Below are 23457 nucleotides of genomic sequence, written 5' to 3' on the forward strand. Positions count from 1 at the left end.
CGCTAGCTGCTCGAGAACATTCCTGACGCTTCGCTCCGGCGCAACCCAATCCACTTCGACCGCAGCTCCACCGCAGCATTTTCAACGCGGAGCGCCTCACCTCCTAGCAAGCGCGGAGCCGGGTATTCGGCCCACTCGAAACCTTTCTAGTACACTCTAGTTGAGCCCCGTTTCTCCACAGCTGGCGTGACGTCAGACCACGTGCTCGGCTGCAGCGCCCCTAGCGGGAGGAGCGGGAGTTAGCCTTGGTGGTCGCGGCCGCTCTATGCCGCGCGAGTTGAGCCCCGTCTCTCCTCAGCTGGCGTGACGTCAGACCACGTGCTCGGCTGCAGCGCCCCTAGCGGGAGTTAGCCTTAGTGGTCGCGGCCGCGCGAGCTGAGCCCCGTCTCTCCTCAGCTTTCGTGACGTCAGACCACGTGCTCGGCTGCAGCGCCCCTAGCGGGAGGAGGAGTTAGGCTATGACGTCAATGGTGGTCGCGGCCGCGCCAGGCTGGGCTATGGTTGAGCTAAGTAGTGTTCCCTATTATGCTTCGCATAAAAGCTGCAAGGAACTTGGTTCCGCCGAGGTGCTGCAGATATTGCAGCCCCCCGACACCGACGACCGCCGGAGTAGGTACCGGCACGGTGAACTGAAAGCACTGGGCTTTCGTTGGTCTGGTAGCTGGTGGAGGCAGCTCCGTGGTCGACCTGGGCGCTGCCGCCGGGTCCAGCAGGACCAAGGGCAGCAAACGGGATTAGGAACACCGGGACCCAAGGCAGCAGCGAAATCAGGAACTCCGGAAGCGCACGGGGCGGAACCAGAAGCCCACAAGAGGCTCAGGAACTACCATGAGGGGGGAAATCGGTAGGAGCTGCACAGCCCCACTGCCATTTTTTGTGCATAATTCTTTCTTTGGATTTTAGTATTAGGCCTCAACCAAAGAGAGGCCTCACAAAAATTTGTGCGAAGTGTCCCCCCACGGTAATCTTTAGTAAAAGATTAACACGTGGAAAGTGCGATCAAAAGACGGCACCTAAACGTTCGTACGGCCCGCCGCCCCGTCCTGGCTGGCATCCTTACTGGTGCAAGTGGAAGCATGTATTCAGCTCAAAACCTCTGCTGAAGGAATCAACGTGCCTACTTTTTTGTGCTTCTGCGAGACAAAAGCAATTGTGAACTATGGTTCTCTTAATCAAACTACCGCTTAATTTTTGGCTGAGCTTTCAATTATTTGTAATGCGTTTCGATATCGTGTGTGAAGTATCTCACTTCTCTCTACGTAGACGCCCCTGGGATAAGCGATGGTCGCACCCTCTAGGGTGGCGCGCCGGAGCGAGAGAGCGCCTATATCGATGTGTCGCCGAGCGATGGCGCCAGCGAGATTGACCGTTGTTCGGCGATGGCGTGGAGTCGGTATTGAATGTGTGTTTCGTTTCGGTACGAGATTTGCAACGTGGACAACAAAAGCGAATGTTAGCCTTCTGAGCGAAAAAATTGGCTATTCAGGAAGCTTCGTACTTTCAGTAGCAGCACGAAATCGTATACCTGAAGTTTTAGCTGAAGCGCTGAAACCGTTGGCTGAAACACGTGTTGGCGCACACGCAGTACCAAAACTTCATCCGGCTGGCATGGCGTAGCTTTAGTTGTTAGGTAATCTATGTTCCGCAAGCGTGTAACTGGGCGAGTCATTGTCACTTCATCGTTCCACAGTCTAAGAAAATGTACGCAGGAAAGACTGCCCGCTTTGTTGACGAAAGCAGTTTATTCCCATCTTGCTGTACCTTAATCTGGTGTGAGAGCGAACCCACTGTTTTGCAGAACTATAATGTGCTAGCTGGCCTAAAGCGGAGATTAATTGGCGAACAAAATAGTAGAGGACAGCGTAGTAATACCGATACACCAATATATTTCTTCGCTCGGCGCATGGTTGGGTATTACGGTTTTCGTTTTTTAAAGATTCTGCTGAATTTTTTTGGTGTTTATTTCAGTATGCAAAGTTCGTTTTTTTATTTTTCGATAAATGAATTATTGACTTTTTGCGGCGATTTCTGTCAGTGTGAACCGTTTGTTTACCAGTAATTAATATAATTTACCTCCACTGTAGAGATATTCTTCCACCATGTTTACCGCTAATTTTGCACTCGGAGGTCGACTTGTAGAAGGTGTTGATTTAATCATTGAAAAAGTAACGCAGTTTACTGATAGCCACGACAGCGCAAGTAGAACTTAACTTCTAAAAGGTAGGTTGACTATGTTTCTTTGGGCTGTGTTGAGCGAGGGGGAGGGGTATCACGTCGTCGTCATGTTAATGGCAGCGATTTAACTGAGGCTTAATCGTCGAGGCAGCCCGATCGAAGATTAGACTTTTCATGATTGTTCATCGCGTTTAACTTTTTGCAGAACGAGAGGACACACACAACAACACAGAGAGTACTTTGACAGGGCTGGGAGTTGGCCGAGGAGATCGGATCCCGCCCGGGCGTCCTCGCCGTCCGGGGAAACATGCGGCGGAATGTGGGGGCAATGGACGCGGAGAGCAGCGATGCTTTCCAGGCCCTGCTAGCCACAGCCGTCATCCGCGGCGTGCCGTTCTGCGCCAAGGAGCCTCCTCCTCGGAATCAAAGCTTCGGCCTGGTCTTTGGTGTGGACGGGCGCAGGACGGCGGAGGAGCTGCTAGCGGCGGCGGAGTCAACGGTGCCGATGGTGTCGGCGTCTCTGTCGGGCAGCACACTAGCTCTCCGTTTTGCGGCGCCGACACCCCCGGCGTTCATCACCATATTCAAGCGCAGGCTCGCGGTCCGCCCCTGCCGTCCCCGGCCGCTCCAGTGTGCCAAGTGCGCCAGCCTGGGGCATGCCACTGAGGTGTGTTGCGCTCCTGCCCGATGCACGCGCCGCGGCGCGCCCCACGAGCCGGGTACCTGCGCGAGCAAGCCCCGCTGCATTAACTGCGGGGAGTGGCACGCAGCCATTGACCCAGCGTGCCCGCACTGGCAGCGAGAGCATCACGTGGCCACTTTAATGGCCACATCCATGGCACCGATGTCCAGGCGGGTTGTCCGAGCCGTCGTCCAGGCTGAGACAGCGGCCCCAGCCCAGCAACATCAGCAGACGGCGCGCGCGCTTTCTTATGCGCAGGCCGTCAGGGGAACACCCCAGCAGCAGCAGCCACCGAAGCAACGGCAGCGCCGGCAGCGGCGATCCAGTAGCCCGCCGTCCCGTACAGCGCGGCCCGAGCCTGCGGCCGCTTCTCATGGCCAGCCCCTGGCGCACGGAACGCGGAGATCGCGCGCCTATAGCTGGCGTTGCGCGCCCTCAGCGCACTTTTCCCGGAGGGCACCGATGGACACCGGGCTTGCTTAGAAGCAGCGGGCGCTCCCGCACAGATAAGCTAGCATGATGGCTAGCCGCCGAAATCCCTCCCGCATACCATCCATCCTGCAGTGGAACGTGCGGTCACTTGCGGCGCGGTACGCCGAAATGCGAGTTCGCATCGCACAGGATTCGCCGGAAGTTATCGCGCTGCAGGAGACGAACGTGCGTTCACATGACGGGGAGCCCCAGATGCGGCTACCTGGCTACATTGGCTACCACTCAGCCACCACGTGCGAGGAGCCCACCTGTGCTGCTGTGCCCTGTTGAGTCACATCTCATCGCCCCGGGAAATCAAGGTGCGCGATATACGTGCGGCAGGACGTCCAGCACATCCTCGTCGGCTCGGCGGCGGCGACATCTGACGCCCAGGAGTGCGTGGTGGTGACAGTGTGCGTCGGTGGTGTTGACACGTCGGTGGCCAGTGTTTATGTGCGTCCAGCTGTCGCGTGGAACGCGCTGTGTTTTCGTGCTGTGTCTTCATGCTGTGCCCCGCGCCAAATCATCTGTGGTGATTTTAACGCCCACCATAGTGCGTGGGGCAGTGCGCGCCACTCCGCGCGTGGAGACGACCTGCACGACGCAGCAACGCAGCTGGGACTCACCCCCTTGAACACCGGCCAGCCCACCTTTCGACGACGCGGAACAACCGGCTCCTGCATCGACGTTGCCTTCGCATCCAGAGGAATCGAGGCGACATGGCGCCGATCACCATCTTTCTGGGGCTCGGATCATTATAATAACATTAATAATAATAATAATAATAATAATAATAATAATAATAATAATAATAATAATAATAATAATAATAATAATAATAATAATAATAATAATAATAATAATAATAATAATAATAATAATAATAATAATAATAATAATAATAATAATAAATTTATTTCTGCCTCAAAGGTATATGGACAGAGGTGCTGCAGAAAAAGCTGTAAAAAATACAGGTTGACAAAGCCGCAGCCCCCCTTTTTACAGGCTACAGCAGAAGACAAACAAACAACGACTCAACTTCAGATGTCGTATAAAACGAAACGAGAACAAAAATGTAATGCTATACATCGCAAGAGCACTTCAAGCGTACTGAGTAAACACAGGGATAAAAAGATTGTTATTACATTTCACACTCACATACATAAAATATGAGATACAGAAGCAAAGACTTATTTTGGCACAGCTGAGGATGAAAATTGTTCGTAGCTACCTTCTATATACATCCTACGCAATACCTTATGAGCACAGGTGAATAAGTCAAAATGTGCAGATGTATAAGCGTTCAGAAGGGAAGGGAGTGTGAATTGCAAACGTTCTTGCCCGGCGTTTAGGCGTGCTGTTGGCACCATCCATTGTTCGGGTTGTCTGAAAGGGTAATTTGTGGTTTTCTCTTGCAAGTTTGCCAATCGTCGAATATGGTTGGTACCATTTTTTATTTCTGTTTTGTAACAAATGCTCAATCGGTATCGATATAATTCATAGATTTGGACCACACCGGCTGCAAGAAAGAGACCTTTGCTGGGTGACCCATAGCTAACATTGAAGGCGTAGCGAAGGGCCCTTTTCTGCAACATGTGTATTTTGCGAAGACAAGAATGTGTTGCAGTTCCCCATACAAGATGACAATAATTTACGTGAGAATAAAAAAGTGCGTTATAAAGAGTTAGTTTGAGTGACGTCGGAAGAATGTGCCGTGTGCAACCAATCATGCCCACTACTCTAGCCAGTTGTTTGACAACGTGAGCTACATGGTGTTCCCATGACATGGTTGAAGAAAATATAACTCCAAGGAATTTAAAATAATTAACTATTTCTATAGGTCGAGAATTATATAGAATATAACTGTGAATAGAAACCGGCTTATTTTTCGGGCGAAATATTACGGCTTTTGTCTTCTTTTCATTCACGCGCATATCATTAGATTTCGACCATTTTTCCAGCGTGACCATTGTTGTCTTGCAAGACACTATTAGATCCTTAATGTTTTTCCCAGCAAAAAAAATTCTCGTGTCGTCAGCGTATATGATGAATTTGGCATTTTTGTTAATGTTGACAATGTCATTAAGGAATATATTGAAAAGAAGTGGGCCTAACACGCTGCCTTGAGGGACGCCAGAAAATATTGGTTTTACCTCTGATAGTACATTATGTAAGCTAACTGCTTGTTTTCTATGCGAAAGATATGATTTTATTAACAGTGCAGCCTGGCCTCGGATACCATAGTACCATAACTTCTTTAGGAGTAATTCATGATTCCCCAAGTCAAATGCCTTTGAAAAATCTACAAATATACCTATTACGAAAGCTCTGTTATCAAACTGGGAGAGAATATATTCCTTTTGATGTAGAAGTGCTAGTTCAGTTGATTTATTTTTGCGAAAACCGAACTGACACGGAGTGGGCAACTTACATTGGTCAATAAATTTAGTGAACCTGGAGTGCATACCTTTTTCTAATGCTTTAGAAAAAACGGGAAGTATGGATACAGGTCTATAATTACCTAAGTCATTTTGGTCGCCCTTTTTAAATAGAACGGTTACTTTGGCGGTCTGCATTTTTTCTGGAAAGGAAGATGTAGTTAAGCAGAGGTTGAATATGTGCGTAACTGCGGGGGCTACAACATCAGCAACATATTTTACTGGTCCTATCTGAAGGTCATCAATGTCTCGGCATCTGCTATTCTTTTGGCCTAATAATACTGACACAACTTCCTCTATTGTAACAGGTTCTAGAAACATTGTTTTATCGTTACAACAGTTTATGTACTCACATGCATCTGGACGCGATCCATAGCATTTGCGTAAAAAAATCATTAAAAGCATTAGCCAACTCAGTTCCAGTTAAATCATTGTCATTAATCTTCAACCTTTGTACGCTGGCATGGGATTGGTTGCGTTGCAACAAAGAGTTTAGACGGGACCAAAGTAGGTCATGACGACCCCTTTTAATGTCCAAAAATGCAGAGCAATAGTCCTTTCGAGCGGATCGTAATCGAACCCACTGCGTTGGAGGCGCGCCCCAAACGTGCCTACTCCATTACCAACTGAAGTGCGTTCAGGCGGGCGGTCAACGAGGCGACGGCCACAGGCGCAGATTTCTTTTCTAGTCCAGTCCGAAGCGCTCTCGCAGCCACCCAACGAGCAGAGGTAAGAGCAGGGCAGCCCACACCTGATATGAAGCTGCTCAATCTGCGCGAGAAGAGAGATCGCGCAGAGCGACGGGCGCGACGGACTGACAGAGCCGCCGACTGGACTGTCTACAACCGCTTGGACGCAGCAGCGCGCAGCCACGCCAACAAGCTATACCGCCGGCAGTGGGCTTCACTATGCCAAAGGATGGAGGAAGATGTCAGCTCGCGGAGGCTGTTTCACACCCTGCGGCGCATCACCGAACCACAGGCAAACCGTCAACCGATGGCCGCCCTCGCAATCTCCAGCGGGCTCAGCTTTGTAGAGTTGGCAGAGCGGTTTGCCGATCGATTCGCGCCGCCAAGCTCCGCAAACGCCGCTAACATAGCTGCTCCTGAGAGCCCCAGAAGCGACGCCAGTCCCTCTCCCGTCGCCTCGGAAGGTCCATGTGATGCGCCGTTCACCGCGGCGGAACTGAACAGTGCTCTGCAGCGCTGTCGCCGCCGCTCGGCGCCCGGACCGGACGGGCTGACATAACAGATGCTGCGAAACCTGGATGCGCAGCAACGACAGATCCTCCTGCAGCAGATCAACCTGGTATGGGAACGCGGAGAGCTACCGGAGGATTGGCGAACCACGGTCGTTTGTCCCATCCGAAAGGCAGGGCGCTCACCTACGGAGCTGAGCGGATACCGGCCAGTGGCATTAAAATCGGCGGCAGGTAAGCTGATGGAGCATATGGCGTTGCAGCGTCTGAACGAGCGGGCTGCGGAGGCTGATTTGTTTGACGAGCGGCAGACGGGTTTCCGTGGGATGCGGTGCACGGCTGATTCTATATCGGACGCTGTTACAGCGCTGGAGCGTGCCAGGGCGGCAGGCCAGGTTGCGCTGCTGCTACTACTGGACGTCTTGGGCGCTTTTGACAACGTTCACCGCGCACCAATTCTTGCTGTGCTTGAGGGGGCTGGTGTGAGCGGGCGCCTTTTGCGATACGTTCATGGCTTCCTGAGCGGGCATACCATGCGCGTACGAGTAGGGGATAAGCCCTCCAAGCCTCGCCCGGTGGACATGGGCGTGCCACAGGGCTCTGTCCTATCACCATTTCTGTTTAATGTGGCCATGTCGGTGGTGCCGGCCTCCCTCCCCACGAGCGGCCGACACCATGTGTATATGTCCATATATGCAGACGACATAGCTCTTTGGTGCCGGGGACCAACGGGTGAGGCGATCCGCGTGCGGGGCTGTCTTGAGAGAGCCCTGACCGCTATCGATGCCAGCTTGCGCGGCCTTGGTCTGTCGCTGAGCGCGGACTAACCGGTGGCCATGGCCTGCGTTTCACGCTCGCGCGCGCACCTTGCACCACTGTCACTGGACGGGACTCCCATTCATTGGCGTAAATCGGTGCGGTACCTTGGCCTGGACATCGCCTGGCGCCTTTCCTTCCGCCCCGCGGCGACCAAGGCCGGTCTGCAGATGAAGAGGATCACCGCCGCCGTGCACAAGCTCACCGCTCGAGGCCAGGGCATCTCCCAGCAAGCCGCGCTGCGGCTATACAATGCCGCAGCTTTGGGGGCGGTGCTCTATGCGCTGCCGCTCGTCGCGCGGCGCAAGCCGTGCTGGAAGAAACTCGAGCTTCAGCACCGCAAGTCCATGCGCGTGTGCCTAGGCCTGCCCAAAAAACTCGCAGTGCGCCGCAACGTTGGCCGAGCCCGGAGCGTGGCCACTTGAGCTCCAAGCAGCGCGCAGGGCATTGAATCACATCGACCGGCTTCACCGCGCACCGGACGGCGGCTCGCTGCTGCAGCGTATGCGCTCGCACCCAGGCTCACGAATGGGCGCGGCGCTGCTCGAGTATGAGAAATTGACACAAGGCCCACCCCCCTACGGCTCCTGCGCGCCCTGGCCTGCTGCCTCGGATGTACAGCGAGAGATCGTCAACATTGCGGAAAAGCGGAGCACACCCCACTGTGCTGTGCAGCAGCTGGCCAGAGCCGTCATACACGAGGAGCTCCAGGACCATCTCCTCGTGTACACCGACAGCTCAGTGGCCCGCGACAGCTGCTCCCTTGCTGCGGCGGCCACCATCCCCGCCCTGCGACTGCACAGCCAGCAACACGCAGCCTTCCTGGGCTCCTCCACCACGGCGGAGTTGATGGGGATCCGGCTCGGGCTGGACCTGCTGCTCACACTCGGCCCTTCGCCGCCTAGGAGTTCTCTGCTGCGCGACTCCCGCGCCGCCCTCAGCCGCCTGCAATCTAACGGCCGTGGTACCCCAGTAGTGCGGGAAATTCGCTCGAGCATCGTGCGCCTAACGCAGAGAGACTGTGCCGTGCGTGCACAGTGGGTTCCCGGTCACTGCGGCATCGCCGGCAACGAAGAAGCTGACGACCTCGCGACCGCTGCACACCAACTACCTGCCAGCGATCTGCCCCTTGCGCTGGAGGACGTGCGTGCATCCATCCACGACCATCTCCGAAAGCAGCACCCCGACCCACGCATCGCAGGAGGTGAGCGCATTGACAGTATCACCGGCTGTCGCGCACTTACACGGTCACAACGTGCAATGATCCTCCGCGCGCGCATTGGCTGCGTATGGCCCGGGGAACGACGGGTGCGTCACGGAATCGCGACGAGTGATGTGTGTGACGGATCCGGTGCAGTGGAAACACTAGAACACCTGCTCCTTCACTGTGCCACGTTCGCCGATGCTCGTCGCGAAATGCTCGCGGCCTATAGGGCGCAAGGCATACAACCAGACTCCTTCAAGACGCTATTGTGGCTGCAGGGCAGTGCGCGCACTCGTGAGCGAACTTTGGTGAGCCTCTGTGCATTCCTCGAACACACGGGCTTGACGTCACGTCTGTTCTCCGCCAGGTAGTTACACGCAGTGACCGAACGCTCCGCGAGTGCTACCTTGAACGATTAATAACTGGACGCCGCACTCCAGTTATAACCAACACAGTGCTGTGCGCGTGTGTGATTTAATTCCTCTAAAATGAACTAATCACGCTCACAACCTGGACACATTTTTTATTGTGTAAATAGTTTGTACATATTACTTCTCCCCATATCCTCTCTTCCTGTCCCCTCACCTCTTTCATTTCATTTCTCCATTCTGCCTGCTATCCCTTATTTCCGCTGCCCCAGATCAGGTGCTTCAGTATCGATGGCAGATGCCGGGGCTAGCAAACATCTTTTCCTTCCTTTTTACTATTATTTTTAATAAAACCACTACCACCACCAACCTCTTCCTTCTTCGTCACAACGGTGCGTATGGCTGCGTCGCGCGTCTGGTCTATTTCAATCACGTGCTTATTCTTTTCCACATTCTTGTGGCAGGGATTGCGGCCTTAATTTAAAGGTTGTTTGGTATCATTCGTTTAATTCGCTAGGAATTGTTTGGTTCTAAAGATGACTGACTTTTGCCGCTACCGATTTTTTTTCTTCAAAAATATACTTTCCTTTTTTTTTGACCGCGCCTTTTTTCCGCCAGGCAAACGTAAGCAACTTTTTAATTTAGAAAGATGTTAGTGTCCTGTAAATTATTTCAATTATTTCTACTTTTTTATTTCCTTCCGAGAAAGATAGTGACGGGTTTACAGGCAAAAAGCTGTTGCTTACAGCTTGACGGGGCCCGTGAAACCACACACGCGTACACGGCAGTATAGGCGATGGCGACTCGTGCAGGAAAGAAAACAAAATGAAATTAATGCTTTGCACACATCAAATAGGTTCAGAGAAATAAGGCTAATAAGAAATGTTACAAGGTATAGAAAAACAAGAAATGAATTGGAAAAAAGTAAATGTTTTACAACAGAACAACAGACAGCTAGAATCGATTATAATTTCAAACGATAATAATATCCAGTCATAGCAAGGCATAATGCTGTCATTTAGAATAAACGACGAAAGGCATAAAAATAGGGCGCACCATGAATAAAATCTCCAGCAACAGAATTAACAGTAATATTTCAAGAGAAAAGGTTTAGCCGAGAATGTATAAACCTGTATTACATAATGATAGAATGCGCACCTTTGCACAGATTAGAAGTCGTTCGTAAAGAAAGCTGCAGCTATTCTGCAGCTCAAGTAGTGGGTTCAGTGTAGGCTTGGCGGTTACGAAAGGCACCTTTCTGGTAGCCGTTTTTTTCTTTTGCCCGCCTTAAAGGAAAGCGCGCGAAATACAAAAGCCGTCACTCGACCGCGGTGCTATTTGAGCGCTCCATAAGGCGCGGTTTCAGATTAAAAAGAAAAAGAGGCTGTGGTAAACTTCGTTGCTTAGCGCATTATTTTCTTGCGAGAGCCTACTTGAGCGCTACGCTGTACGTTGCCGCTTTGATATTTTCCTTATGCTGCAGTTCAGTAAAAAAAAAAAAAAACGCACTCAGGTCGGTGTGAGGGAGCTCTCGTCGCAGGCACGCTATCAGGGCCGTCAGGTCGGGTTGAAACCACAACCGATCGCGCGCTGAGCGCGAGTACCGAAACGCGTTCCCGCGCATTTCCCGCTCTAAATCCGCCCGTTCCCTTACAACCCTTACAAATTTCTCTAGACAATCCATAGAGTGTCCATAGACTTGTCTATAAAATCTATAGACCCTCTATGGACAAACCGAGAACAGTCTATAGGCAGTACAAATCCTACAGACAGTCCATATATGAACAATGTGCAGATTTATGGCCATGCACTTTTGGTAGACTTTTGTCTGAAGACAATCTACGGACTATGAATAGACAAAAAGAAATATCAATACGAAGGCAGTAGAGACTTATAAGAAGTCTATGGACTGTCTATTGAACATTGTTGTAAGAATTATACACTCTTCCACCTGACAAAGCGCGGTTTATTCTCCGGCTTATGGAGCGCAGCGGAGATAGAAGTCTACTGCCGTCTAGCGCTGACGTTATCCTACGGTCTCGCTGGTGAGCGGCGGCACTCCGAGCGGGAGCACAATTCCTCGCCGATTACCTTCTGCAGCTTGGCTGCAGGCGGACGTCATCAGGTGCCGTCGAAGATCCAGGCTCCACTCGCTGTCGTCTGGCGCCGATGCTCAGTTTGGTCACCGGGGGAAGATCTGCTCCCCGCTTGGCAGCGCGCACGTCGGGGTCTCTTCTGCGGCGACGACTGCTTCCACTAGTGCTGTGCGCGGCGGCTGTCGAGAGCTGCTTCTTCGTCGGCCATAGCACGGACAGAAATACGGCTGCTGGCGTGCGATGAATTTTGGGAGTGACCCAGGCTAAATTTGGAGGTCACCATCGTGTTCCCCGTACTCGAATAAGGTTGGACATCGATTTTGGTCCAAACCGGCCGAAGTCATATTTTGGGGGTTGAGCGCCAAATTTCGAGGTCGCCATCATGTTCGCTGTAGTCGAATTAGGTTGGACATCGATTTTGGCGCAAATTGGTGGAAGTCAAATTTTGGTGGCATGTGGGCCAAATGTGGGAGGGGCTCGAGCCAAATTTGAAGGTCACCATTGTGTCCGCGGTAGTGAAATTCGGTTGTAAAAAGGTTTTGGCCCATATCGGCCAAGGTCAAATTTGTCTCCTTACATGCCTTCTAATATAAGACTGACACATCATTCACACAGCAGCGGACAGATTTTCGTTCCATGAGCCTAGAAAGGCTTCCGACTTGATAATTACTGCCTTTTTTCGCCTAATTAGCAAGTGAACAACGGTATGCTTCATTGATTGCTCTAAAAGCGCGCCCAATTCGCAAAACCTGCTTTATTCTGTTTAAAATGCCCAGCGCGCGGCCGTCGCTTCACCGGCGCTGGACCAAATATGGTGGTTCCGGCGATCGTTGCGGACTTTTCCCGTTCCAGTGACTTTAGGGCAGGCGGCTCCGGCGGCGCGCGCTCAAAGCAGACGACAAGCAGAGGACACAGGTGTTTGCTTCAGCGGGCACGCCATGACGTTGTATTTCTGCGCCCGTAAGCCAAACGGCAACAGTTCTTGTCGGTGTCTGTTCGAGGCCGTAATACTAACAGCGCTGCTACGCGCAGTGCGGCCTCCTTCGGAATTTGCTAGACTAAGATGGTGTTTTGTTTGAAATTGCAAAAGCGGTTACAAGTGTTGCAGGGAGAAGGTGAGCAAGGTGAGAAGTTGTAGCCGCTTGTTGCCTTCTCGGCTGACGTGGTCATAAACGCTGCGCCGTACGACACTCGAGTTCTCCTCCAGCAGATGAAACTTAGCGTGGTCACATACTCGACGAACGTGAAGGCATGTTTGCCTTCGACGAATGCCAGCAGCGCTTATACCCATCCAATCAAAATCTTCGCGCGGGTGTCAAACAAAAGCCGGTACTAGAAGCTAGAGATCATCTTATAGCGGTCATGGAAAAGAACGCGCTTTAGTTTTGACTGTGCTCAAATGGTTGAAGCGTAGCACCAGTTCCTCTTCGGGCTACCAGCGGTAAAGAGCGCGAGAGTGCCCTCGATAGAAGTCAGGCGCGCTCGGCCGAACGGGAGCAACACGCTCGACCGATTGCCTTGGCAACCGACACGGCAGTAGTTTTTTTCCAGGCCACCAGGCGCCGCCAGCATGATAGTGGCGTCGCGGGCTTGTGACCTTTTCTGGTCGCCGCAGACAGCGGAGTTTCCACTCGTATAGTCTTCCTCCGTGGCCGTGGCGGACGGCCATGTTGCTGTTCTACAGAAACGCTGAAAGCAGCGATGCGGAGAAGGCGCCTGTCAACCCTGAGTAAGACGCAGACCGTGTCGAATTTTGTCTCCAATTGGGTCTCCTGGGAAGAATAGCCGTGGGTCGCGAATAAACTGTTATACGATCCAATTTGCGCTTTAAAAGTATGCTACACTGAAATATCTGTGAACAAATCGCTAACACTAAACCTTTTGATGGCAGGTTACAGCTACAACTATAGTTGACGCAAATATATAAAAAATTTGCCTTCCGGAATAAAACTTATGCACATACCAACTGCGAGTTATTAAGAAAGCGCCGAATAGTTAACTGGAATGGGTACTGCGTTCAAAACTATGGCCGCCTCGCCTACGATGCCACATTATTCTGAAACGCCTGATTTCGATATAGAATTTCATGCATTGACGTCCAGAGACCTGGCAACGATCTGAAACGGCTCCTCGATTCGGAATATCAGGGGCCAAATATAGAAATTTTTCGCATGGCAAAACGTTTCGCGTGTGAATCACGGCTCTGCCCTCAGGTACCATGATAACAAGGCGGTATACAAACCAGGCGCAGGCAAATTATGGAACGCTCATACGAGCGGAAGGTATTCGTAATACGGACCTCAAATTGCGGACGCCAGCAGCAGCTATCGCAGCGCTGTCTTTGCCGATAACGCAAAATGATATTTTGTCCTTAACCATGGGTCTCTTGATACTTTCCTACTGGCCATAAGACGTCTGCGTAACACTGTGCGAAAGGTCTGCACGCCAGCTGGGATAATACACATTTGTAATGGGTACCCTTGTTCGCATTACAAAACATTGGCTTTAAAGGAGGATAAAACTAAGCAAAAAGGTAAGCAATAAGTTACAATAAATAGCTGGATTCTCCTTCTGAAACTGCATAAGTATTTTTTTCTAGCTCGAGAGAAGGACTTCGTGCTGAGAAAATCGCAGGTGAGGTTTCAGTTTTGTTCTCATATTTACGCCTTCACGTAGCGTGAAAAATCCGTGCTATTTTTACAATCTAGGTCTCTTGAGCTCTGTGCGAACCACAGAAAGCACATCACAGCGAGGAATCCTAGCGGTGCGTATTAGCGTCACGAAATGCGGACTCCAGGCTGTCGAGGGGCCACGCAGATGTATTTCGGCCTACTTCCACCCTTGAGGCTAAGAAGCTCGGAAGCTGTGATAGCGACACGTGCACGCGAGAGCCTTCAAGATCAGACTGCCCTTCTCAGCTGTACAAAAATTTAAATATGAGCAACTTTCTAAATTACCACTTTCGATAATCGGGTAATCGGCTGCAATATCGACAAACACCGCGGACATCGTAGAAGTTGTTCAGCATGATTACAAACGTTCCAGATCTTTCTGATCACGTCTCGCATGGGAAAGTGATAGGTTGACGTGCCAGCGGCTGTATACAAAATAAGGATAAAATAAGGAAGCCTCGTTGTATTATGCACAAAAAGTGGTGGACTTCAATCTGGCTCTATGACGCAGCGACTACACGTACGGGGGGTACTCAAGCCTTTTATTAGTTCTGATTTCTTAGACAAAATCATGAGAGCTTATGTCGATATATTTATTTTTATTGTTCGCGCAACACTTTTTGTCCCGGGAAGAAGCCCCAGGGCACCGTATTCCAGTATGCTGCATCCCGGTGTTCAGCGCAATACTGGGCCCCAAATTAAGTATCGCTAATGAGGCTAACACAGGAGCCAGGTGAGTGAGCATTCTTTAAATATACGCGCTACTTGAGATACCCAACAAATGAGTGATATGCGTGTGTTGTGTATTCCAAGTCGCGCGTGTAGTTGCAGTAACAAACACTGATTGGCGTGTTACATCATGCTTCTGAAGGGTAGAAAAAAACAGGAGCCCTCTTCAATATCTGAGGAGAGCGCGCAGCATAGTGAAAGTGGACGATTCCGCGAGTAGAGTGAAAAAGAAACCGTTTGGCCCGCCAACCACACGAGCTTCAAAAAGAGCGAATTCTCCTTGAGCTTCTGACTTGAATTACCTTCAGCATCTGAATTTGCCACTCATGATGGTTTCACACAGACCAAGAGGGTAGAGTGTAACGCGAGCGAGACATCGCATTATTCTATGTCAACAGCGTTCCCTGCAGTGTTTTAGTCTGACTACGTCAGTAGTTTCCCGTCGATGCAGTCATGCGCGAGAAAGGGCTGAGCCCATCATGGCTGGCGAATAATACGCCTGACCGGACACGTTACACAAATTCGCGTGAGGCGCCACTACGAGCCTTGCGGTTTTATGTAATTTTTGCCTTATCCTCTGTTCTCGATAACAATTACATTATTTTGATATGTCCGGACACTAATCTTCCAGCCTGGCTTCTGTTAGCGCTCCCCTTTAATGTCGCTGCATTGCACAGAGTTTCTGCCTCCTTTGACAAGAAAGCACAGCAAAGAAGACAACCTGCGAGCGCGTAAGGGAGATGACGTAAGGGAGAGTGATGAGAGGCAGGAAGCTTAACCAGAAGGTGATTTAAAACAGAAAGAAGAAAGAGAGGGTGGAGTAATGAGTTTTCTCTGCTGCAGTACCTGTGCGATGTGGAAGAAAGTTTCTTGAAAGTTAGTAAGTCTCGGAGCAGTGCAAGTAAAGCTTAAAAGTCGTCAACATTCCGTTGCAAAAAATCATTTTATTTTTCCCAGTCGGCTGTGAAAATTTTGGGCTGCAAGTTCTGCACGTATCCATTTAGTCAGGTGACATGTTAAGTGTGCCATAATATTTTCGTTGGCATTGAGCACGTCCTGCTGTAGTAGAACTTTCTGGCGGGCTAGTTGGTACATTTCAATTCAATAGCGTGCGCTAACAGGACGAACACAGGAAACTTGGAGAAGACGAAAGAAGCGCTTCTTTCGTCGTCTCCAAGTTTCCTGTGTTCGTCCTGTTAGCGCACGCTATTCAATTGAAATGAACAGCCCCTTGCCGTTTGGAACATTGTATCTGCTAACTTTATAATTTCAGTGCCACTTTCTACACTACAAAAAAGGTATTGCTCAAAACTATGACAACTGTCAGAGAATACGAGTTCTTCTGTGGTCGAAAATTTCCTCTGCACAATTCCTGCGTACGCCTTTCAAGAAGGAAAGGACTGGTAATGTCTTTATTTCGTCACACGACCCAATTACTGCTGCATATATCTAAAGACTCATTTTCGAGGCCGCATGAAAACCTTTGGCACGACATAGGAGAGATAGACCGCATGCAGCTAGCCAGTGAAGAATTTCGCACTAGTATAGCGTACTTCGACGCACTTGTGCCTAGCAAAACTGCGACGCGCAAGCGCATCGAGGCACCCTACATTAGGAAACCGTGGCCTGATCTTTTCAAATGAAATAACTTAGTTTTTTCATCAACGAATAGGCCATTTGTTTAGAGATTCCGAATTTTACGATGAAATAAACCAGACTTTAACACAACCTACTTCCTCGGGACAAAGCTCTCGACGATTTTACGCAATTGACACTGCACGAAAGGCCCTTGCTTTTGCCTCATTGCCTTCAATCTCAGGACGAAATTGGAATCAGTGTCGCAGTGAGATGTTAAGAGACAACAAGAAGGAAAAAGAACAAGGAGAATTGGAGGCACAAAATCGGTGAATTCGTGTCGGGCCGGTGCGTAGGTTTCCACGCGCCTCTCTTGTCCACACCTCATCTCCGTTGCCGTGGCGACAGTGCGGTTTGGGCGGGGAATTTATTCTCCTCGGTCGCCAAGTGGGCTACGGGCGCAGAGAATGCATCTAAATGCCATTCTCAGTTAGCGAAGTTGGCAGAGTGATTGCAGAGCCTAACTGGCATGCGGGTTTATTACGTACTGCCTTTATGAAGCACTAAAGCGTGCAAATGCCCCAAAGTTGGTGACCGTACAGCTCGAGAACCTCGTTGAATAACGAGGCCTTTCGATCCAAGCGCCATCCGACGTCACTTATGTCTATGTACGGCGCGACATTTCCAAGAAAAGCAAATTCAGTGGAACTCCGACATTCTGAATACCTCCGTCCGTGTGTGGGCCGCAATATTTTAATGCAGGCGTAAGGGGAAAAAGAAAGACGCGGGGCCCTGGAAGGGAGTATAGTACTGCACGTGCTAAACAGTCGTGACAAGGCAAATCAGAAACCAGTGCAAAAATTGCGAAATGCACAAAACGCTCCAAATGCAGCCACTGCAGAGTGGGTGGCAGTCGCGATGCTCCAATTACGCTTAAAAAAAGAAGACACTTTTCCATCAAGCATCTCAGGAGGCCGATTTTTCGGTGGTATTAAAAAAATTTTACCAGACGCACGATGCCGCCTACTGTCATTAACGAGGCGTGCTCTAAAAAACAAAAAAACAGGTATTCTGCTGCGCCAAACGTCATTTTCTTCTTTTCTCACTACCGCTTCGTAGCTGCAATGGCGGCCGCTTGTATCATGTGCCAGGCTTTTAAGAAGGCAGGTGTTTTACTCGAAGGCAGGACAAAGAGGCGGGAAAAGTTCCATGGGGGAAATAACAAGATTACTTTCAATATTTGCACGAGAAATGTTCTCGTAATGGCCAACTCAATATTCGAATATTCTCATAATCTGAGAAAGCAGTGGTTTACGACGGTCTGTTAACAGGTTGTGCGCACATTTTTCGACGGGAGGAGACTTCTTAGACTCTATGACTACTAAACAAGCAGTTGTTCTTTTGGTCACACACTGAAAGTTCAGTTTATAAAAACACTGATAGAACTTAAGCAGTGGATTGGTGGGCCGGGGTAACGGCCACCGCTTCGATCATAACGAAATGCCTTCTGAAATCAGAAAGCTTCGCCAAACCTAGTCGAGCCCTTTAATCACCACAGGTACCTTCAGCGCACCTCACAGCTCTGGCATAATGGCAGGCTTTGTTGGTGAGTAGACGGAGATAATCACTTGATAAACAGCACAGCTCCCAGGTACAACACTAATATTAAGCGGTTGTCTAACAGGAAAAAGCGTATGTACAAACTTGCAAAACATTGTTCTAACTGCGAACGATGGAATGCTTATAAAACCGCTTCACGTGAATATATTACAGCGCTGGAACAGGCGAAGAACACATTTTTACACGTTACCTTTCCGTCCATGCTATGCGCTGATCCGCGAAAGTTATGGCGCATTATCAACCCGACTGATATCGATAGCATATCTCTTGTTGACAATTCGGGAACTACCATTCGCACCGAACTGCAAGCTTCTGTGTTAAACGAAGTTCTCACTTCCAATTCTTCTATCACCGCCGATCTCCCGGTTCTTAGCACAGTGTCACTCGATTATACGCCCATGTATCCTGTCACAATAGACCTTGATGGTGTTGCAAAACTGATAAACTCACTAAAAATATTCGCTGCTCCAGGCTGCGACCATGTTAATGCAAGTTCCTAAAAAATACAAGGGTTTATTCTTCCGTCATAATAACAAAATTTTTTCAGCAGTCACTTGACCAGGGTTCGCTACGTGCCGAATGGAAGGTGGGGAAGGTGATTCCACTCCAGAAATCAGGTAACAGGCACTCTCGACTAAACTACCGGCCAATTTCTATCACCAGCATTCCTTGTAAACTTCTTGAACACATCCTGTTTTCTCACCTAGCTAACTTTCCAGAATCCAACTCTTTCTTCTCGCGATTTCAAAACGGATTCCGAAAATCTTATTCATGTAAATCCCAACTTGTATCCTTTACTAACAAGTTGCATGTTATTCTTGATCGTAATTCACTAGCTGACTGCGTGTTCATAGATTTCGCTAAAGCGTTTGATAAAGTATGTCATAGCTTATTTCTATAAAAATTGCAGCAACTTAACCTGGACTCAAAGATTTTAACCTGGCTTGAAGCTTTTCTTACAAAACGTCAACAGTTCGTTTCCATTAATGACCTCACCTCAGACCCAAGTGTGGTTCACTCCGGCATTCCGCAAGGCTCTGTGCTCGGTCCGCTTCTTTTCCTTATTTACATTAACGACCTACCCTCCTGCATTTCATCTCACATTCACCTATTCACTGACGACCGCGTAATATTCAGGGAAATAACATGCGATGGTGACATACTAATGCTTCAATCCGACCTCGACTCCACCTCAACCTGGTGTAAATCTTGGCTAATGGACCTTAGTGTTAACAAGTGCAAATAAATGCGTGTGACTCAGGTGACAAATAACGTGCCCTATTATCACCTTAACGGCTTGTCTCTAGACTCTGTACACACTTATAAATACCTCGGTGTTCACATTACTAATGACCTTACCTGGACTGCTCATGTCACACATGTCGTTAAACACGCCAAAAAACACCGTAACTTTGGTAACTTCACCATAACTTTAGTAAAGCACCTTCATCTCTGAAGCTTTTACTGTACAAAACACTAATTTTACCTAAACTCGAATACGCAGCATCAGTATGGGATCCTTATCACCAGAACTTAACGCACTCGCTTGAGATAATCCAATATACAGCTGCTCGATTCATTCTCATTAACTACAACAGAAATGCCATCATAACCAGCATGAAATCTAGTCTCGGTCTGCCATCACTTGCGTCCCGTCGTCCAGCACTTCGTCTTCGCCTTTTTCATAAACTTTTTCCCCATTCTTACCTGCGCGAAGAACTTATTTCACCCTCGCAGTACGGGTCACCACGGATGGATCACGCCCACGAGGATGGAATACCATCCTGCAGAACGAAAACCTAGTTTCATTCATTTTTACCCCAGTCATCCGACGAGTGGAATCACCTTCCCGAACCACTGGCACTAATTAATGATCACCGTTTATTTCAAGATGCATTAGCTAACACTGTATGACCAGCAACCTTCTGTAATATTGTGCTCATATTTCTTTGTTTTGTTGCTTGTATAACCACTCCCCTCAATAATGCCGTATGGCCCTGCGGGTATTTTAAATTAATTAATTAATTATTTCACTGCAGCTCATGTCCTTGTCCAGTGTGCATTAGGCGTCATCCTGGGAGACGTCTTTGTTTGTGTCTGTCAGCTTTCGTCTACTGAGGCTGTCGGAAGTATGCGTGGCCAGGCGCGGCCATAACGGCCGTTTTCTCTTCCAAGACGGTGCGACGCGACTCATCTGCGCCCCGTGCATAATAAAAGGTGATGTTGTGATTATTTGTCCAACAGGCACTGGTCTGAACGCGTTCTTGTCGTCGAGGAACTGTCCGCAAACGTTATAATGCGCGTCTGCGGACGGAATGCACGAGAATGCAACAATACTTTATCAGCTGCGCCAGCGACAGAGTTCCTGGCTTACTTATTTTCCTTATTCGCCAGTTACAGTTTTCCCGTTGAATGCAAAGCCTCAGCGTGCATGAGGAAGCCTGTTGCCGCCCTTTTCGAACTAGTAGCCAGGGCTACCACTATCACGCACTGTTGAGCTGATTGGTTGGCATATTCCAAAAGAGAACCCAAAGCTAAACGGGAGGAAGTAAAGAAGCAAGCACTCACATAAACACTCAACAGAAAACAGAACGCATCTCTCTTTATTTTTTTGCTCTATACGTATATTTGGCTCCTTTACCTAATTCATTTAACCTCCCTGCCTTTCCTCCTCCTCCTTATTTCATTCCGTCAAGCTTTGAGAGCGCCTATATGGAGAAGAATGCAGTGTGCTGAGCAGGCTAGTATGCGCTCGACTTCGATAAGCAATAACGTTGCACATATACTGACACAGAGAACGCAGCAAAACGAAGCGCTTCTCGCAACCAACGTTTTATTCAGAAAAACGCTGCAAAGTTTTGTTTCAGCGCATTAAAAGGTAATCAAGGACGGTATTTCAGTGCAATGCTTGAAGTCCACTGCGCTGGAATTCATGTCATGAGTTAATTAAATAAGGCATTAGCTGTCAGGTAAAAAATACCCAATGAAAGTGATTACCCAGAAGACCTGATTATGAGAGCAAGCGAAAAAGTTGTTTAATTGGTGAAATGAAAACCGCGCGAGCAGCGACAGAAACGAACGATGCAGATCTGTGAATTTATCACATAATCGTCTCTGGCACGTAACTGAGAAGCTTCCCAGAAAGATATTAGCAACGCCAGGAGAAAACCAGGAGCCAGGAGAAAACAGTCCACTTTATGCCCAGTCCCAGAAAAAATGTGTGAGAGTGGCAGGAGTGAAGGAAAAGTGAGCCGTATGATAAAGCATGTTTCGCTGTTTGTTGCTTGAAAAGTCCGAGTCGTATATAAGGTGCGTTTGTCCTGCGGGATGGTGTATATCGGCCAGACTGGACGGCGTCTGAATGTGAGGTTAAAAGAACACCACTATTTCTTGAAAAATGATTATTCTTCCCGCTATTCTTCATGCTTCATGCTTAGCTCTGTCGCAAATGATGCAAGCGCAGTTGTGATCTGTTGTTTTCTGAAATAAGTGCTGTCTTCCGCAACCGCAATCAAGTGACGCGGAAGAGGGCACAAGCATTCCGTGTTATCAAAACCAGTGAATCATATATGAGTGATTCATACATCTGCTTGTCTGGGAATGAACTACTTTTTGTTGGAACGTCAGGTGAGATTTGCATGTTAAGGCTTCACGCCAACGTGCGCGTGTCGTGTGACTAAACTGTGTCACGCCTTTTGTGTTTCGTTGCCTAATACATCTGTATATATTGAAGCCTTATAAACAACAATGTTAGTCGCAAGTAACGCCTCGTACTGTTGCCTTCTCTCTGTGCGCGTGCGTCCAGCGCAATTATTTCTCGAAGGTGTGAAGAACGCCTACCGTTAGTCCGCCACTGACTGCCGGCTTTTCGTCCATCGGTTAGACAAGCGGGCTGTGACAAGTGAACGGCCACATCTCATCTCAAGCGTTTCTATTATATTGGTTAATTCTTTTAAAACCCAAGTTTAGATAGAAATAACAATAAACCACTCCCCTCAATCACTACGCAATCTAGGGAGGCAAGAATTTTTAGTTCTGTTCTTAAGCTTATTTTGTGTTGTTTTTTTCGATGTACACTCTGGTGGAGAAGATAATAGCAGGAAAAGTGGGCGGCGCTAGTCTCTAAACCGCTTGTACCAAAGGGCGCGAGACACCCAGTTCATTTGCCCGCCGCCGCGACTGCCTTCAAATGCAGCTGAAATGGCACGCGTCCACCAACTGATATTCTAATGCGTGCTAAAAACGGCAGCAGAAGTCCAAATAAATTCCGACTATGATAAGCACTTCCTAGCGTAGCCAGGATTTGCGTTTGGGAGTTACGCTTCGGCATTTGAATGCATAATCAGGTCTTTCATTATTGATCACTGTGTCTTTTTGACACGTGCAGCGCTACACTATCTGGATAATCACGCGGTTCGGTGCGTTCGGAAGTTTCGAAGTGCAACCGCTTGCTGATTAATGCACAAACAAAAATTCATGAAAGTATTTTATCTGAAAAGGCATGACTAGACGAGTTGGCATATGTTCACGATTTGTAGCATTGAAAGACATCAGACGAGAAAAACGGCGGCTGACGTGACTGCTGAGCTAAATTAAAATGTTTCGAAACGCGAAAGTAACTCATGCGTCAGCTATCAAGACCAAGCAACTTCAGAAAGAATACAACAAAACCAAATGCATAAACGGAGCACCAATAACCAGGCACGAATATTCTTTGAACGTGGAATACAAGACAACCAGCTTTTGAAGTAATTGCTCGTTAGCAATTCATACCAGTGTGCTTCTGGAAGCAAATTTTTTACACTCTTAATGGCAATTTCAAGTAAAATAATAGAAACACATCGAGTGTTGATTTTGTTCTTTTATTTTCAGAAACTTGTAATGCAGCGTAAAACGCTGCGTCACGAAAAAATTTATTGTTTCGCGAAAACATTCGGTGCGCGCACTCGCAAACAATCCGCGTAGCCCCAGAAAAATAGTCACTGTTATTTACACGCAAGAAGTACCAATTTTGACTCCAGCTTGAGTACGGCTCTCGATTAAAAACAGTAGACTCCACAATTCTTGAAGGCTTTGTTTTTCAAGCCGGCGTTACTTCGCTCACGCATAAACAACGAATCATATATTTCAAACTTGCCTTTTATTCTGTTGCACTCTGATGGCATTTATTTTTGGTGGTCCATCAATGCGCTGCGCAGAATTTTGTCTACGGTAAGCTCGATTCAAGAGCGTCCACTGAAGGCTTGAAGAAAAGTTGTCGTCTGTAATTCTTCGCTGAATTCAGTAGAGCTGATGCAAAATAGATTGTCAATAAAACTTTCGGAAGTATTGTTTCTTGAATTCCCAACCCAGACTACCATATCAATCCTCGTCATTTAGATCTGGGCCAACTTGAATACCTCAAGCATCGTGG

Source organism: Amblyomma americanum, chromosome 1, assembly GCF_052857255.1.
Source record: "Amblyomma americanum isolate KBUSLIRL-KWMA chromosome 1, ASM5285725v1, whole genome shotgun sequence".
NCBI classification, from domain to species: domain Eukaryota; kingdom Metazoa; phylum Arthropoda; class Arachnida; order Ixodida; family Ixodidae; genus Amblyomma; species Amblyomma americanum.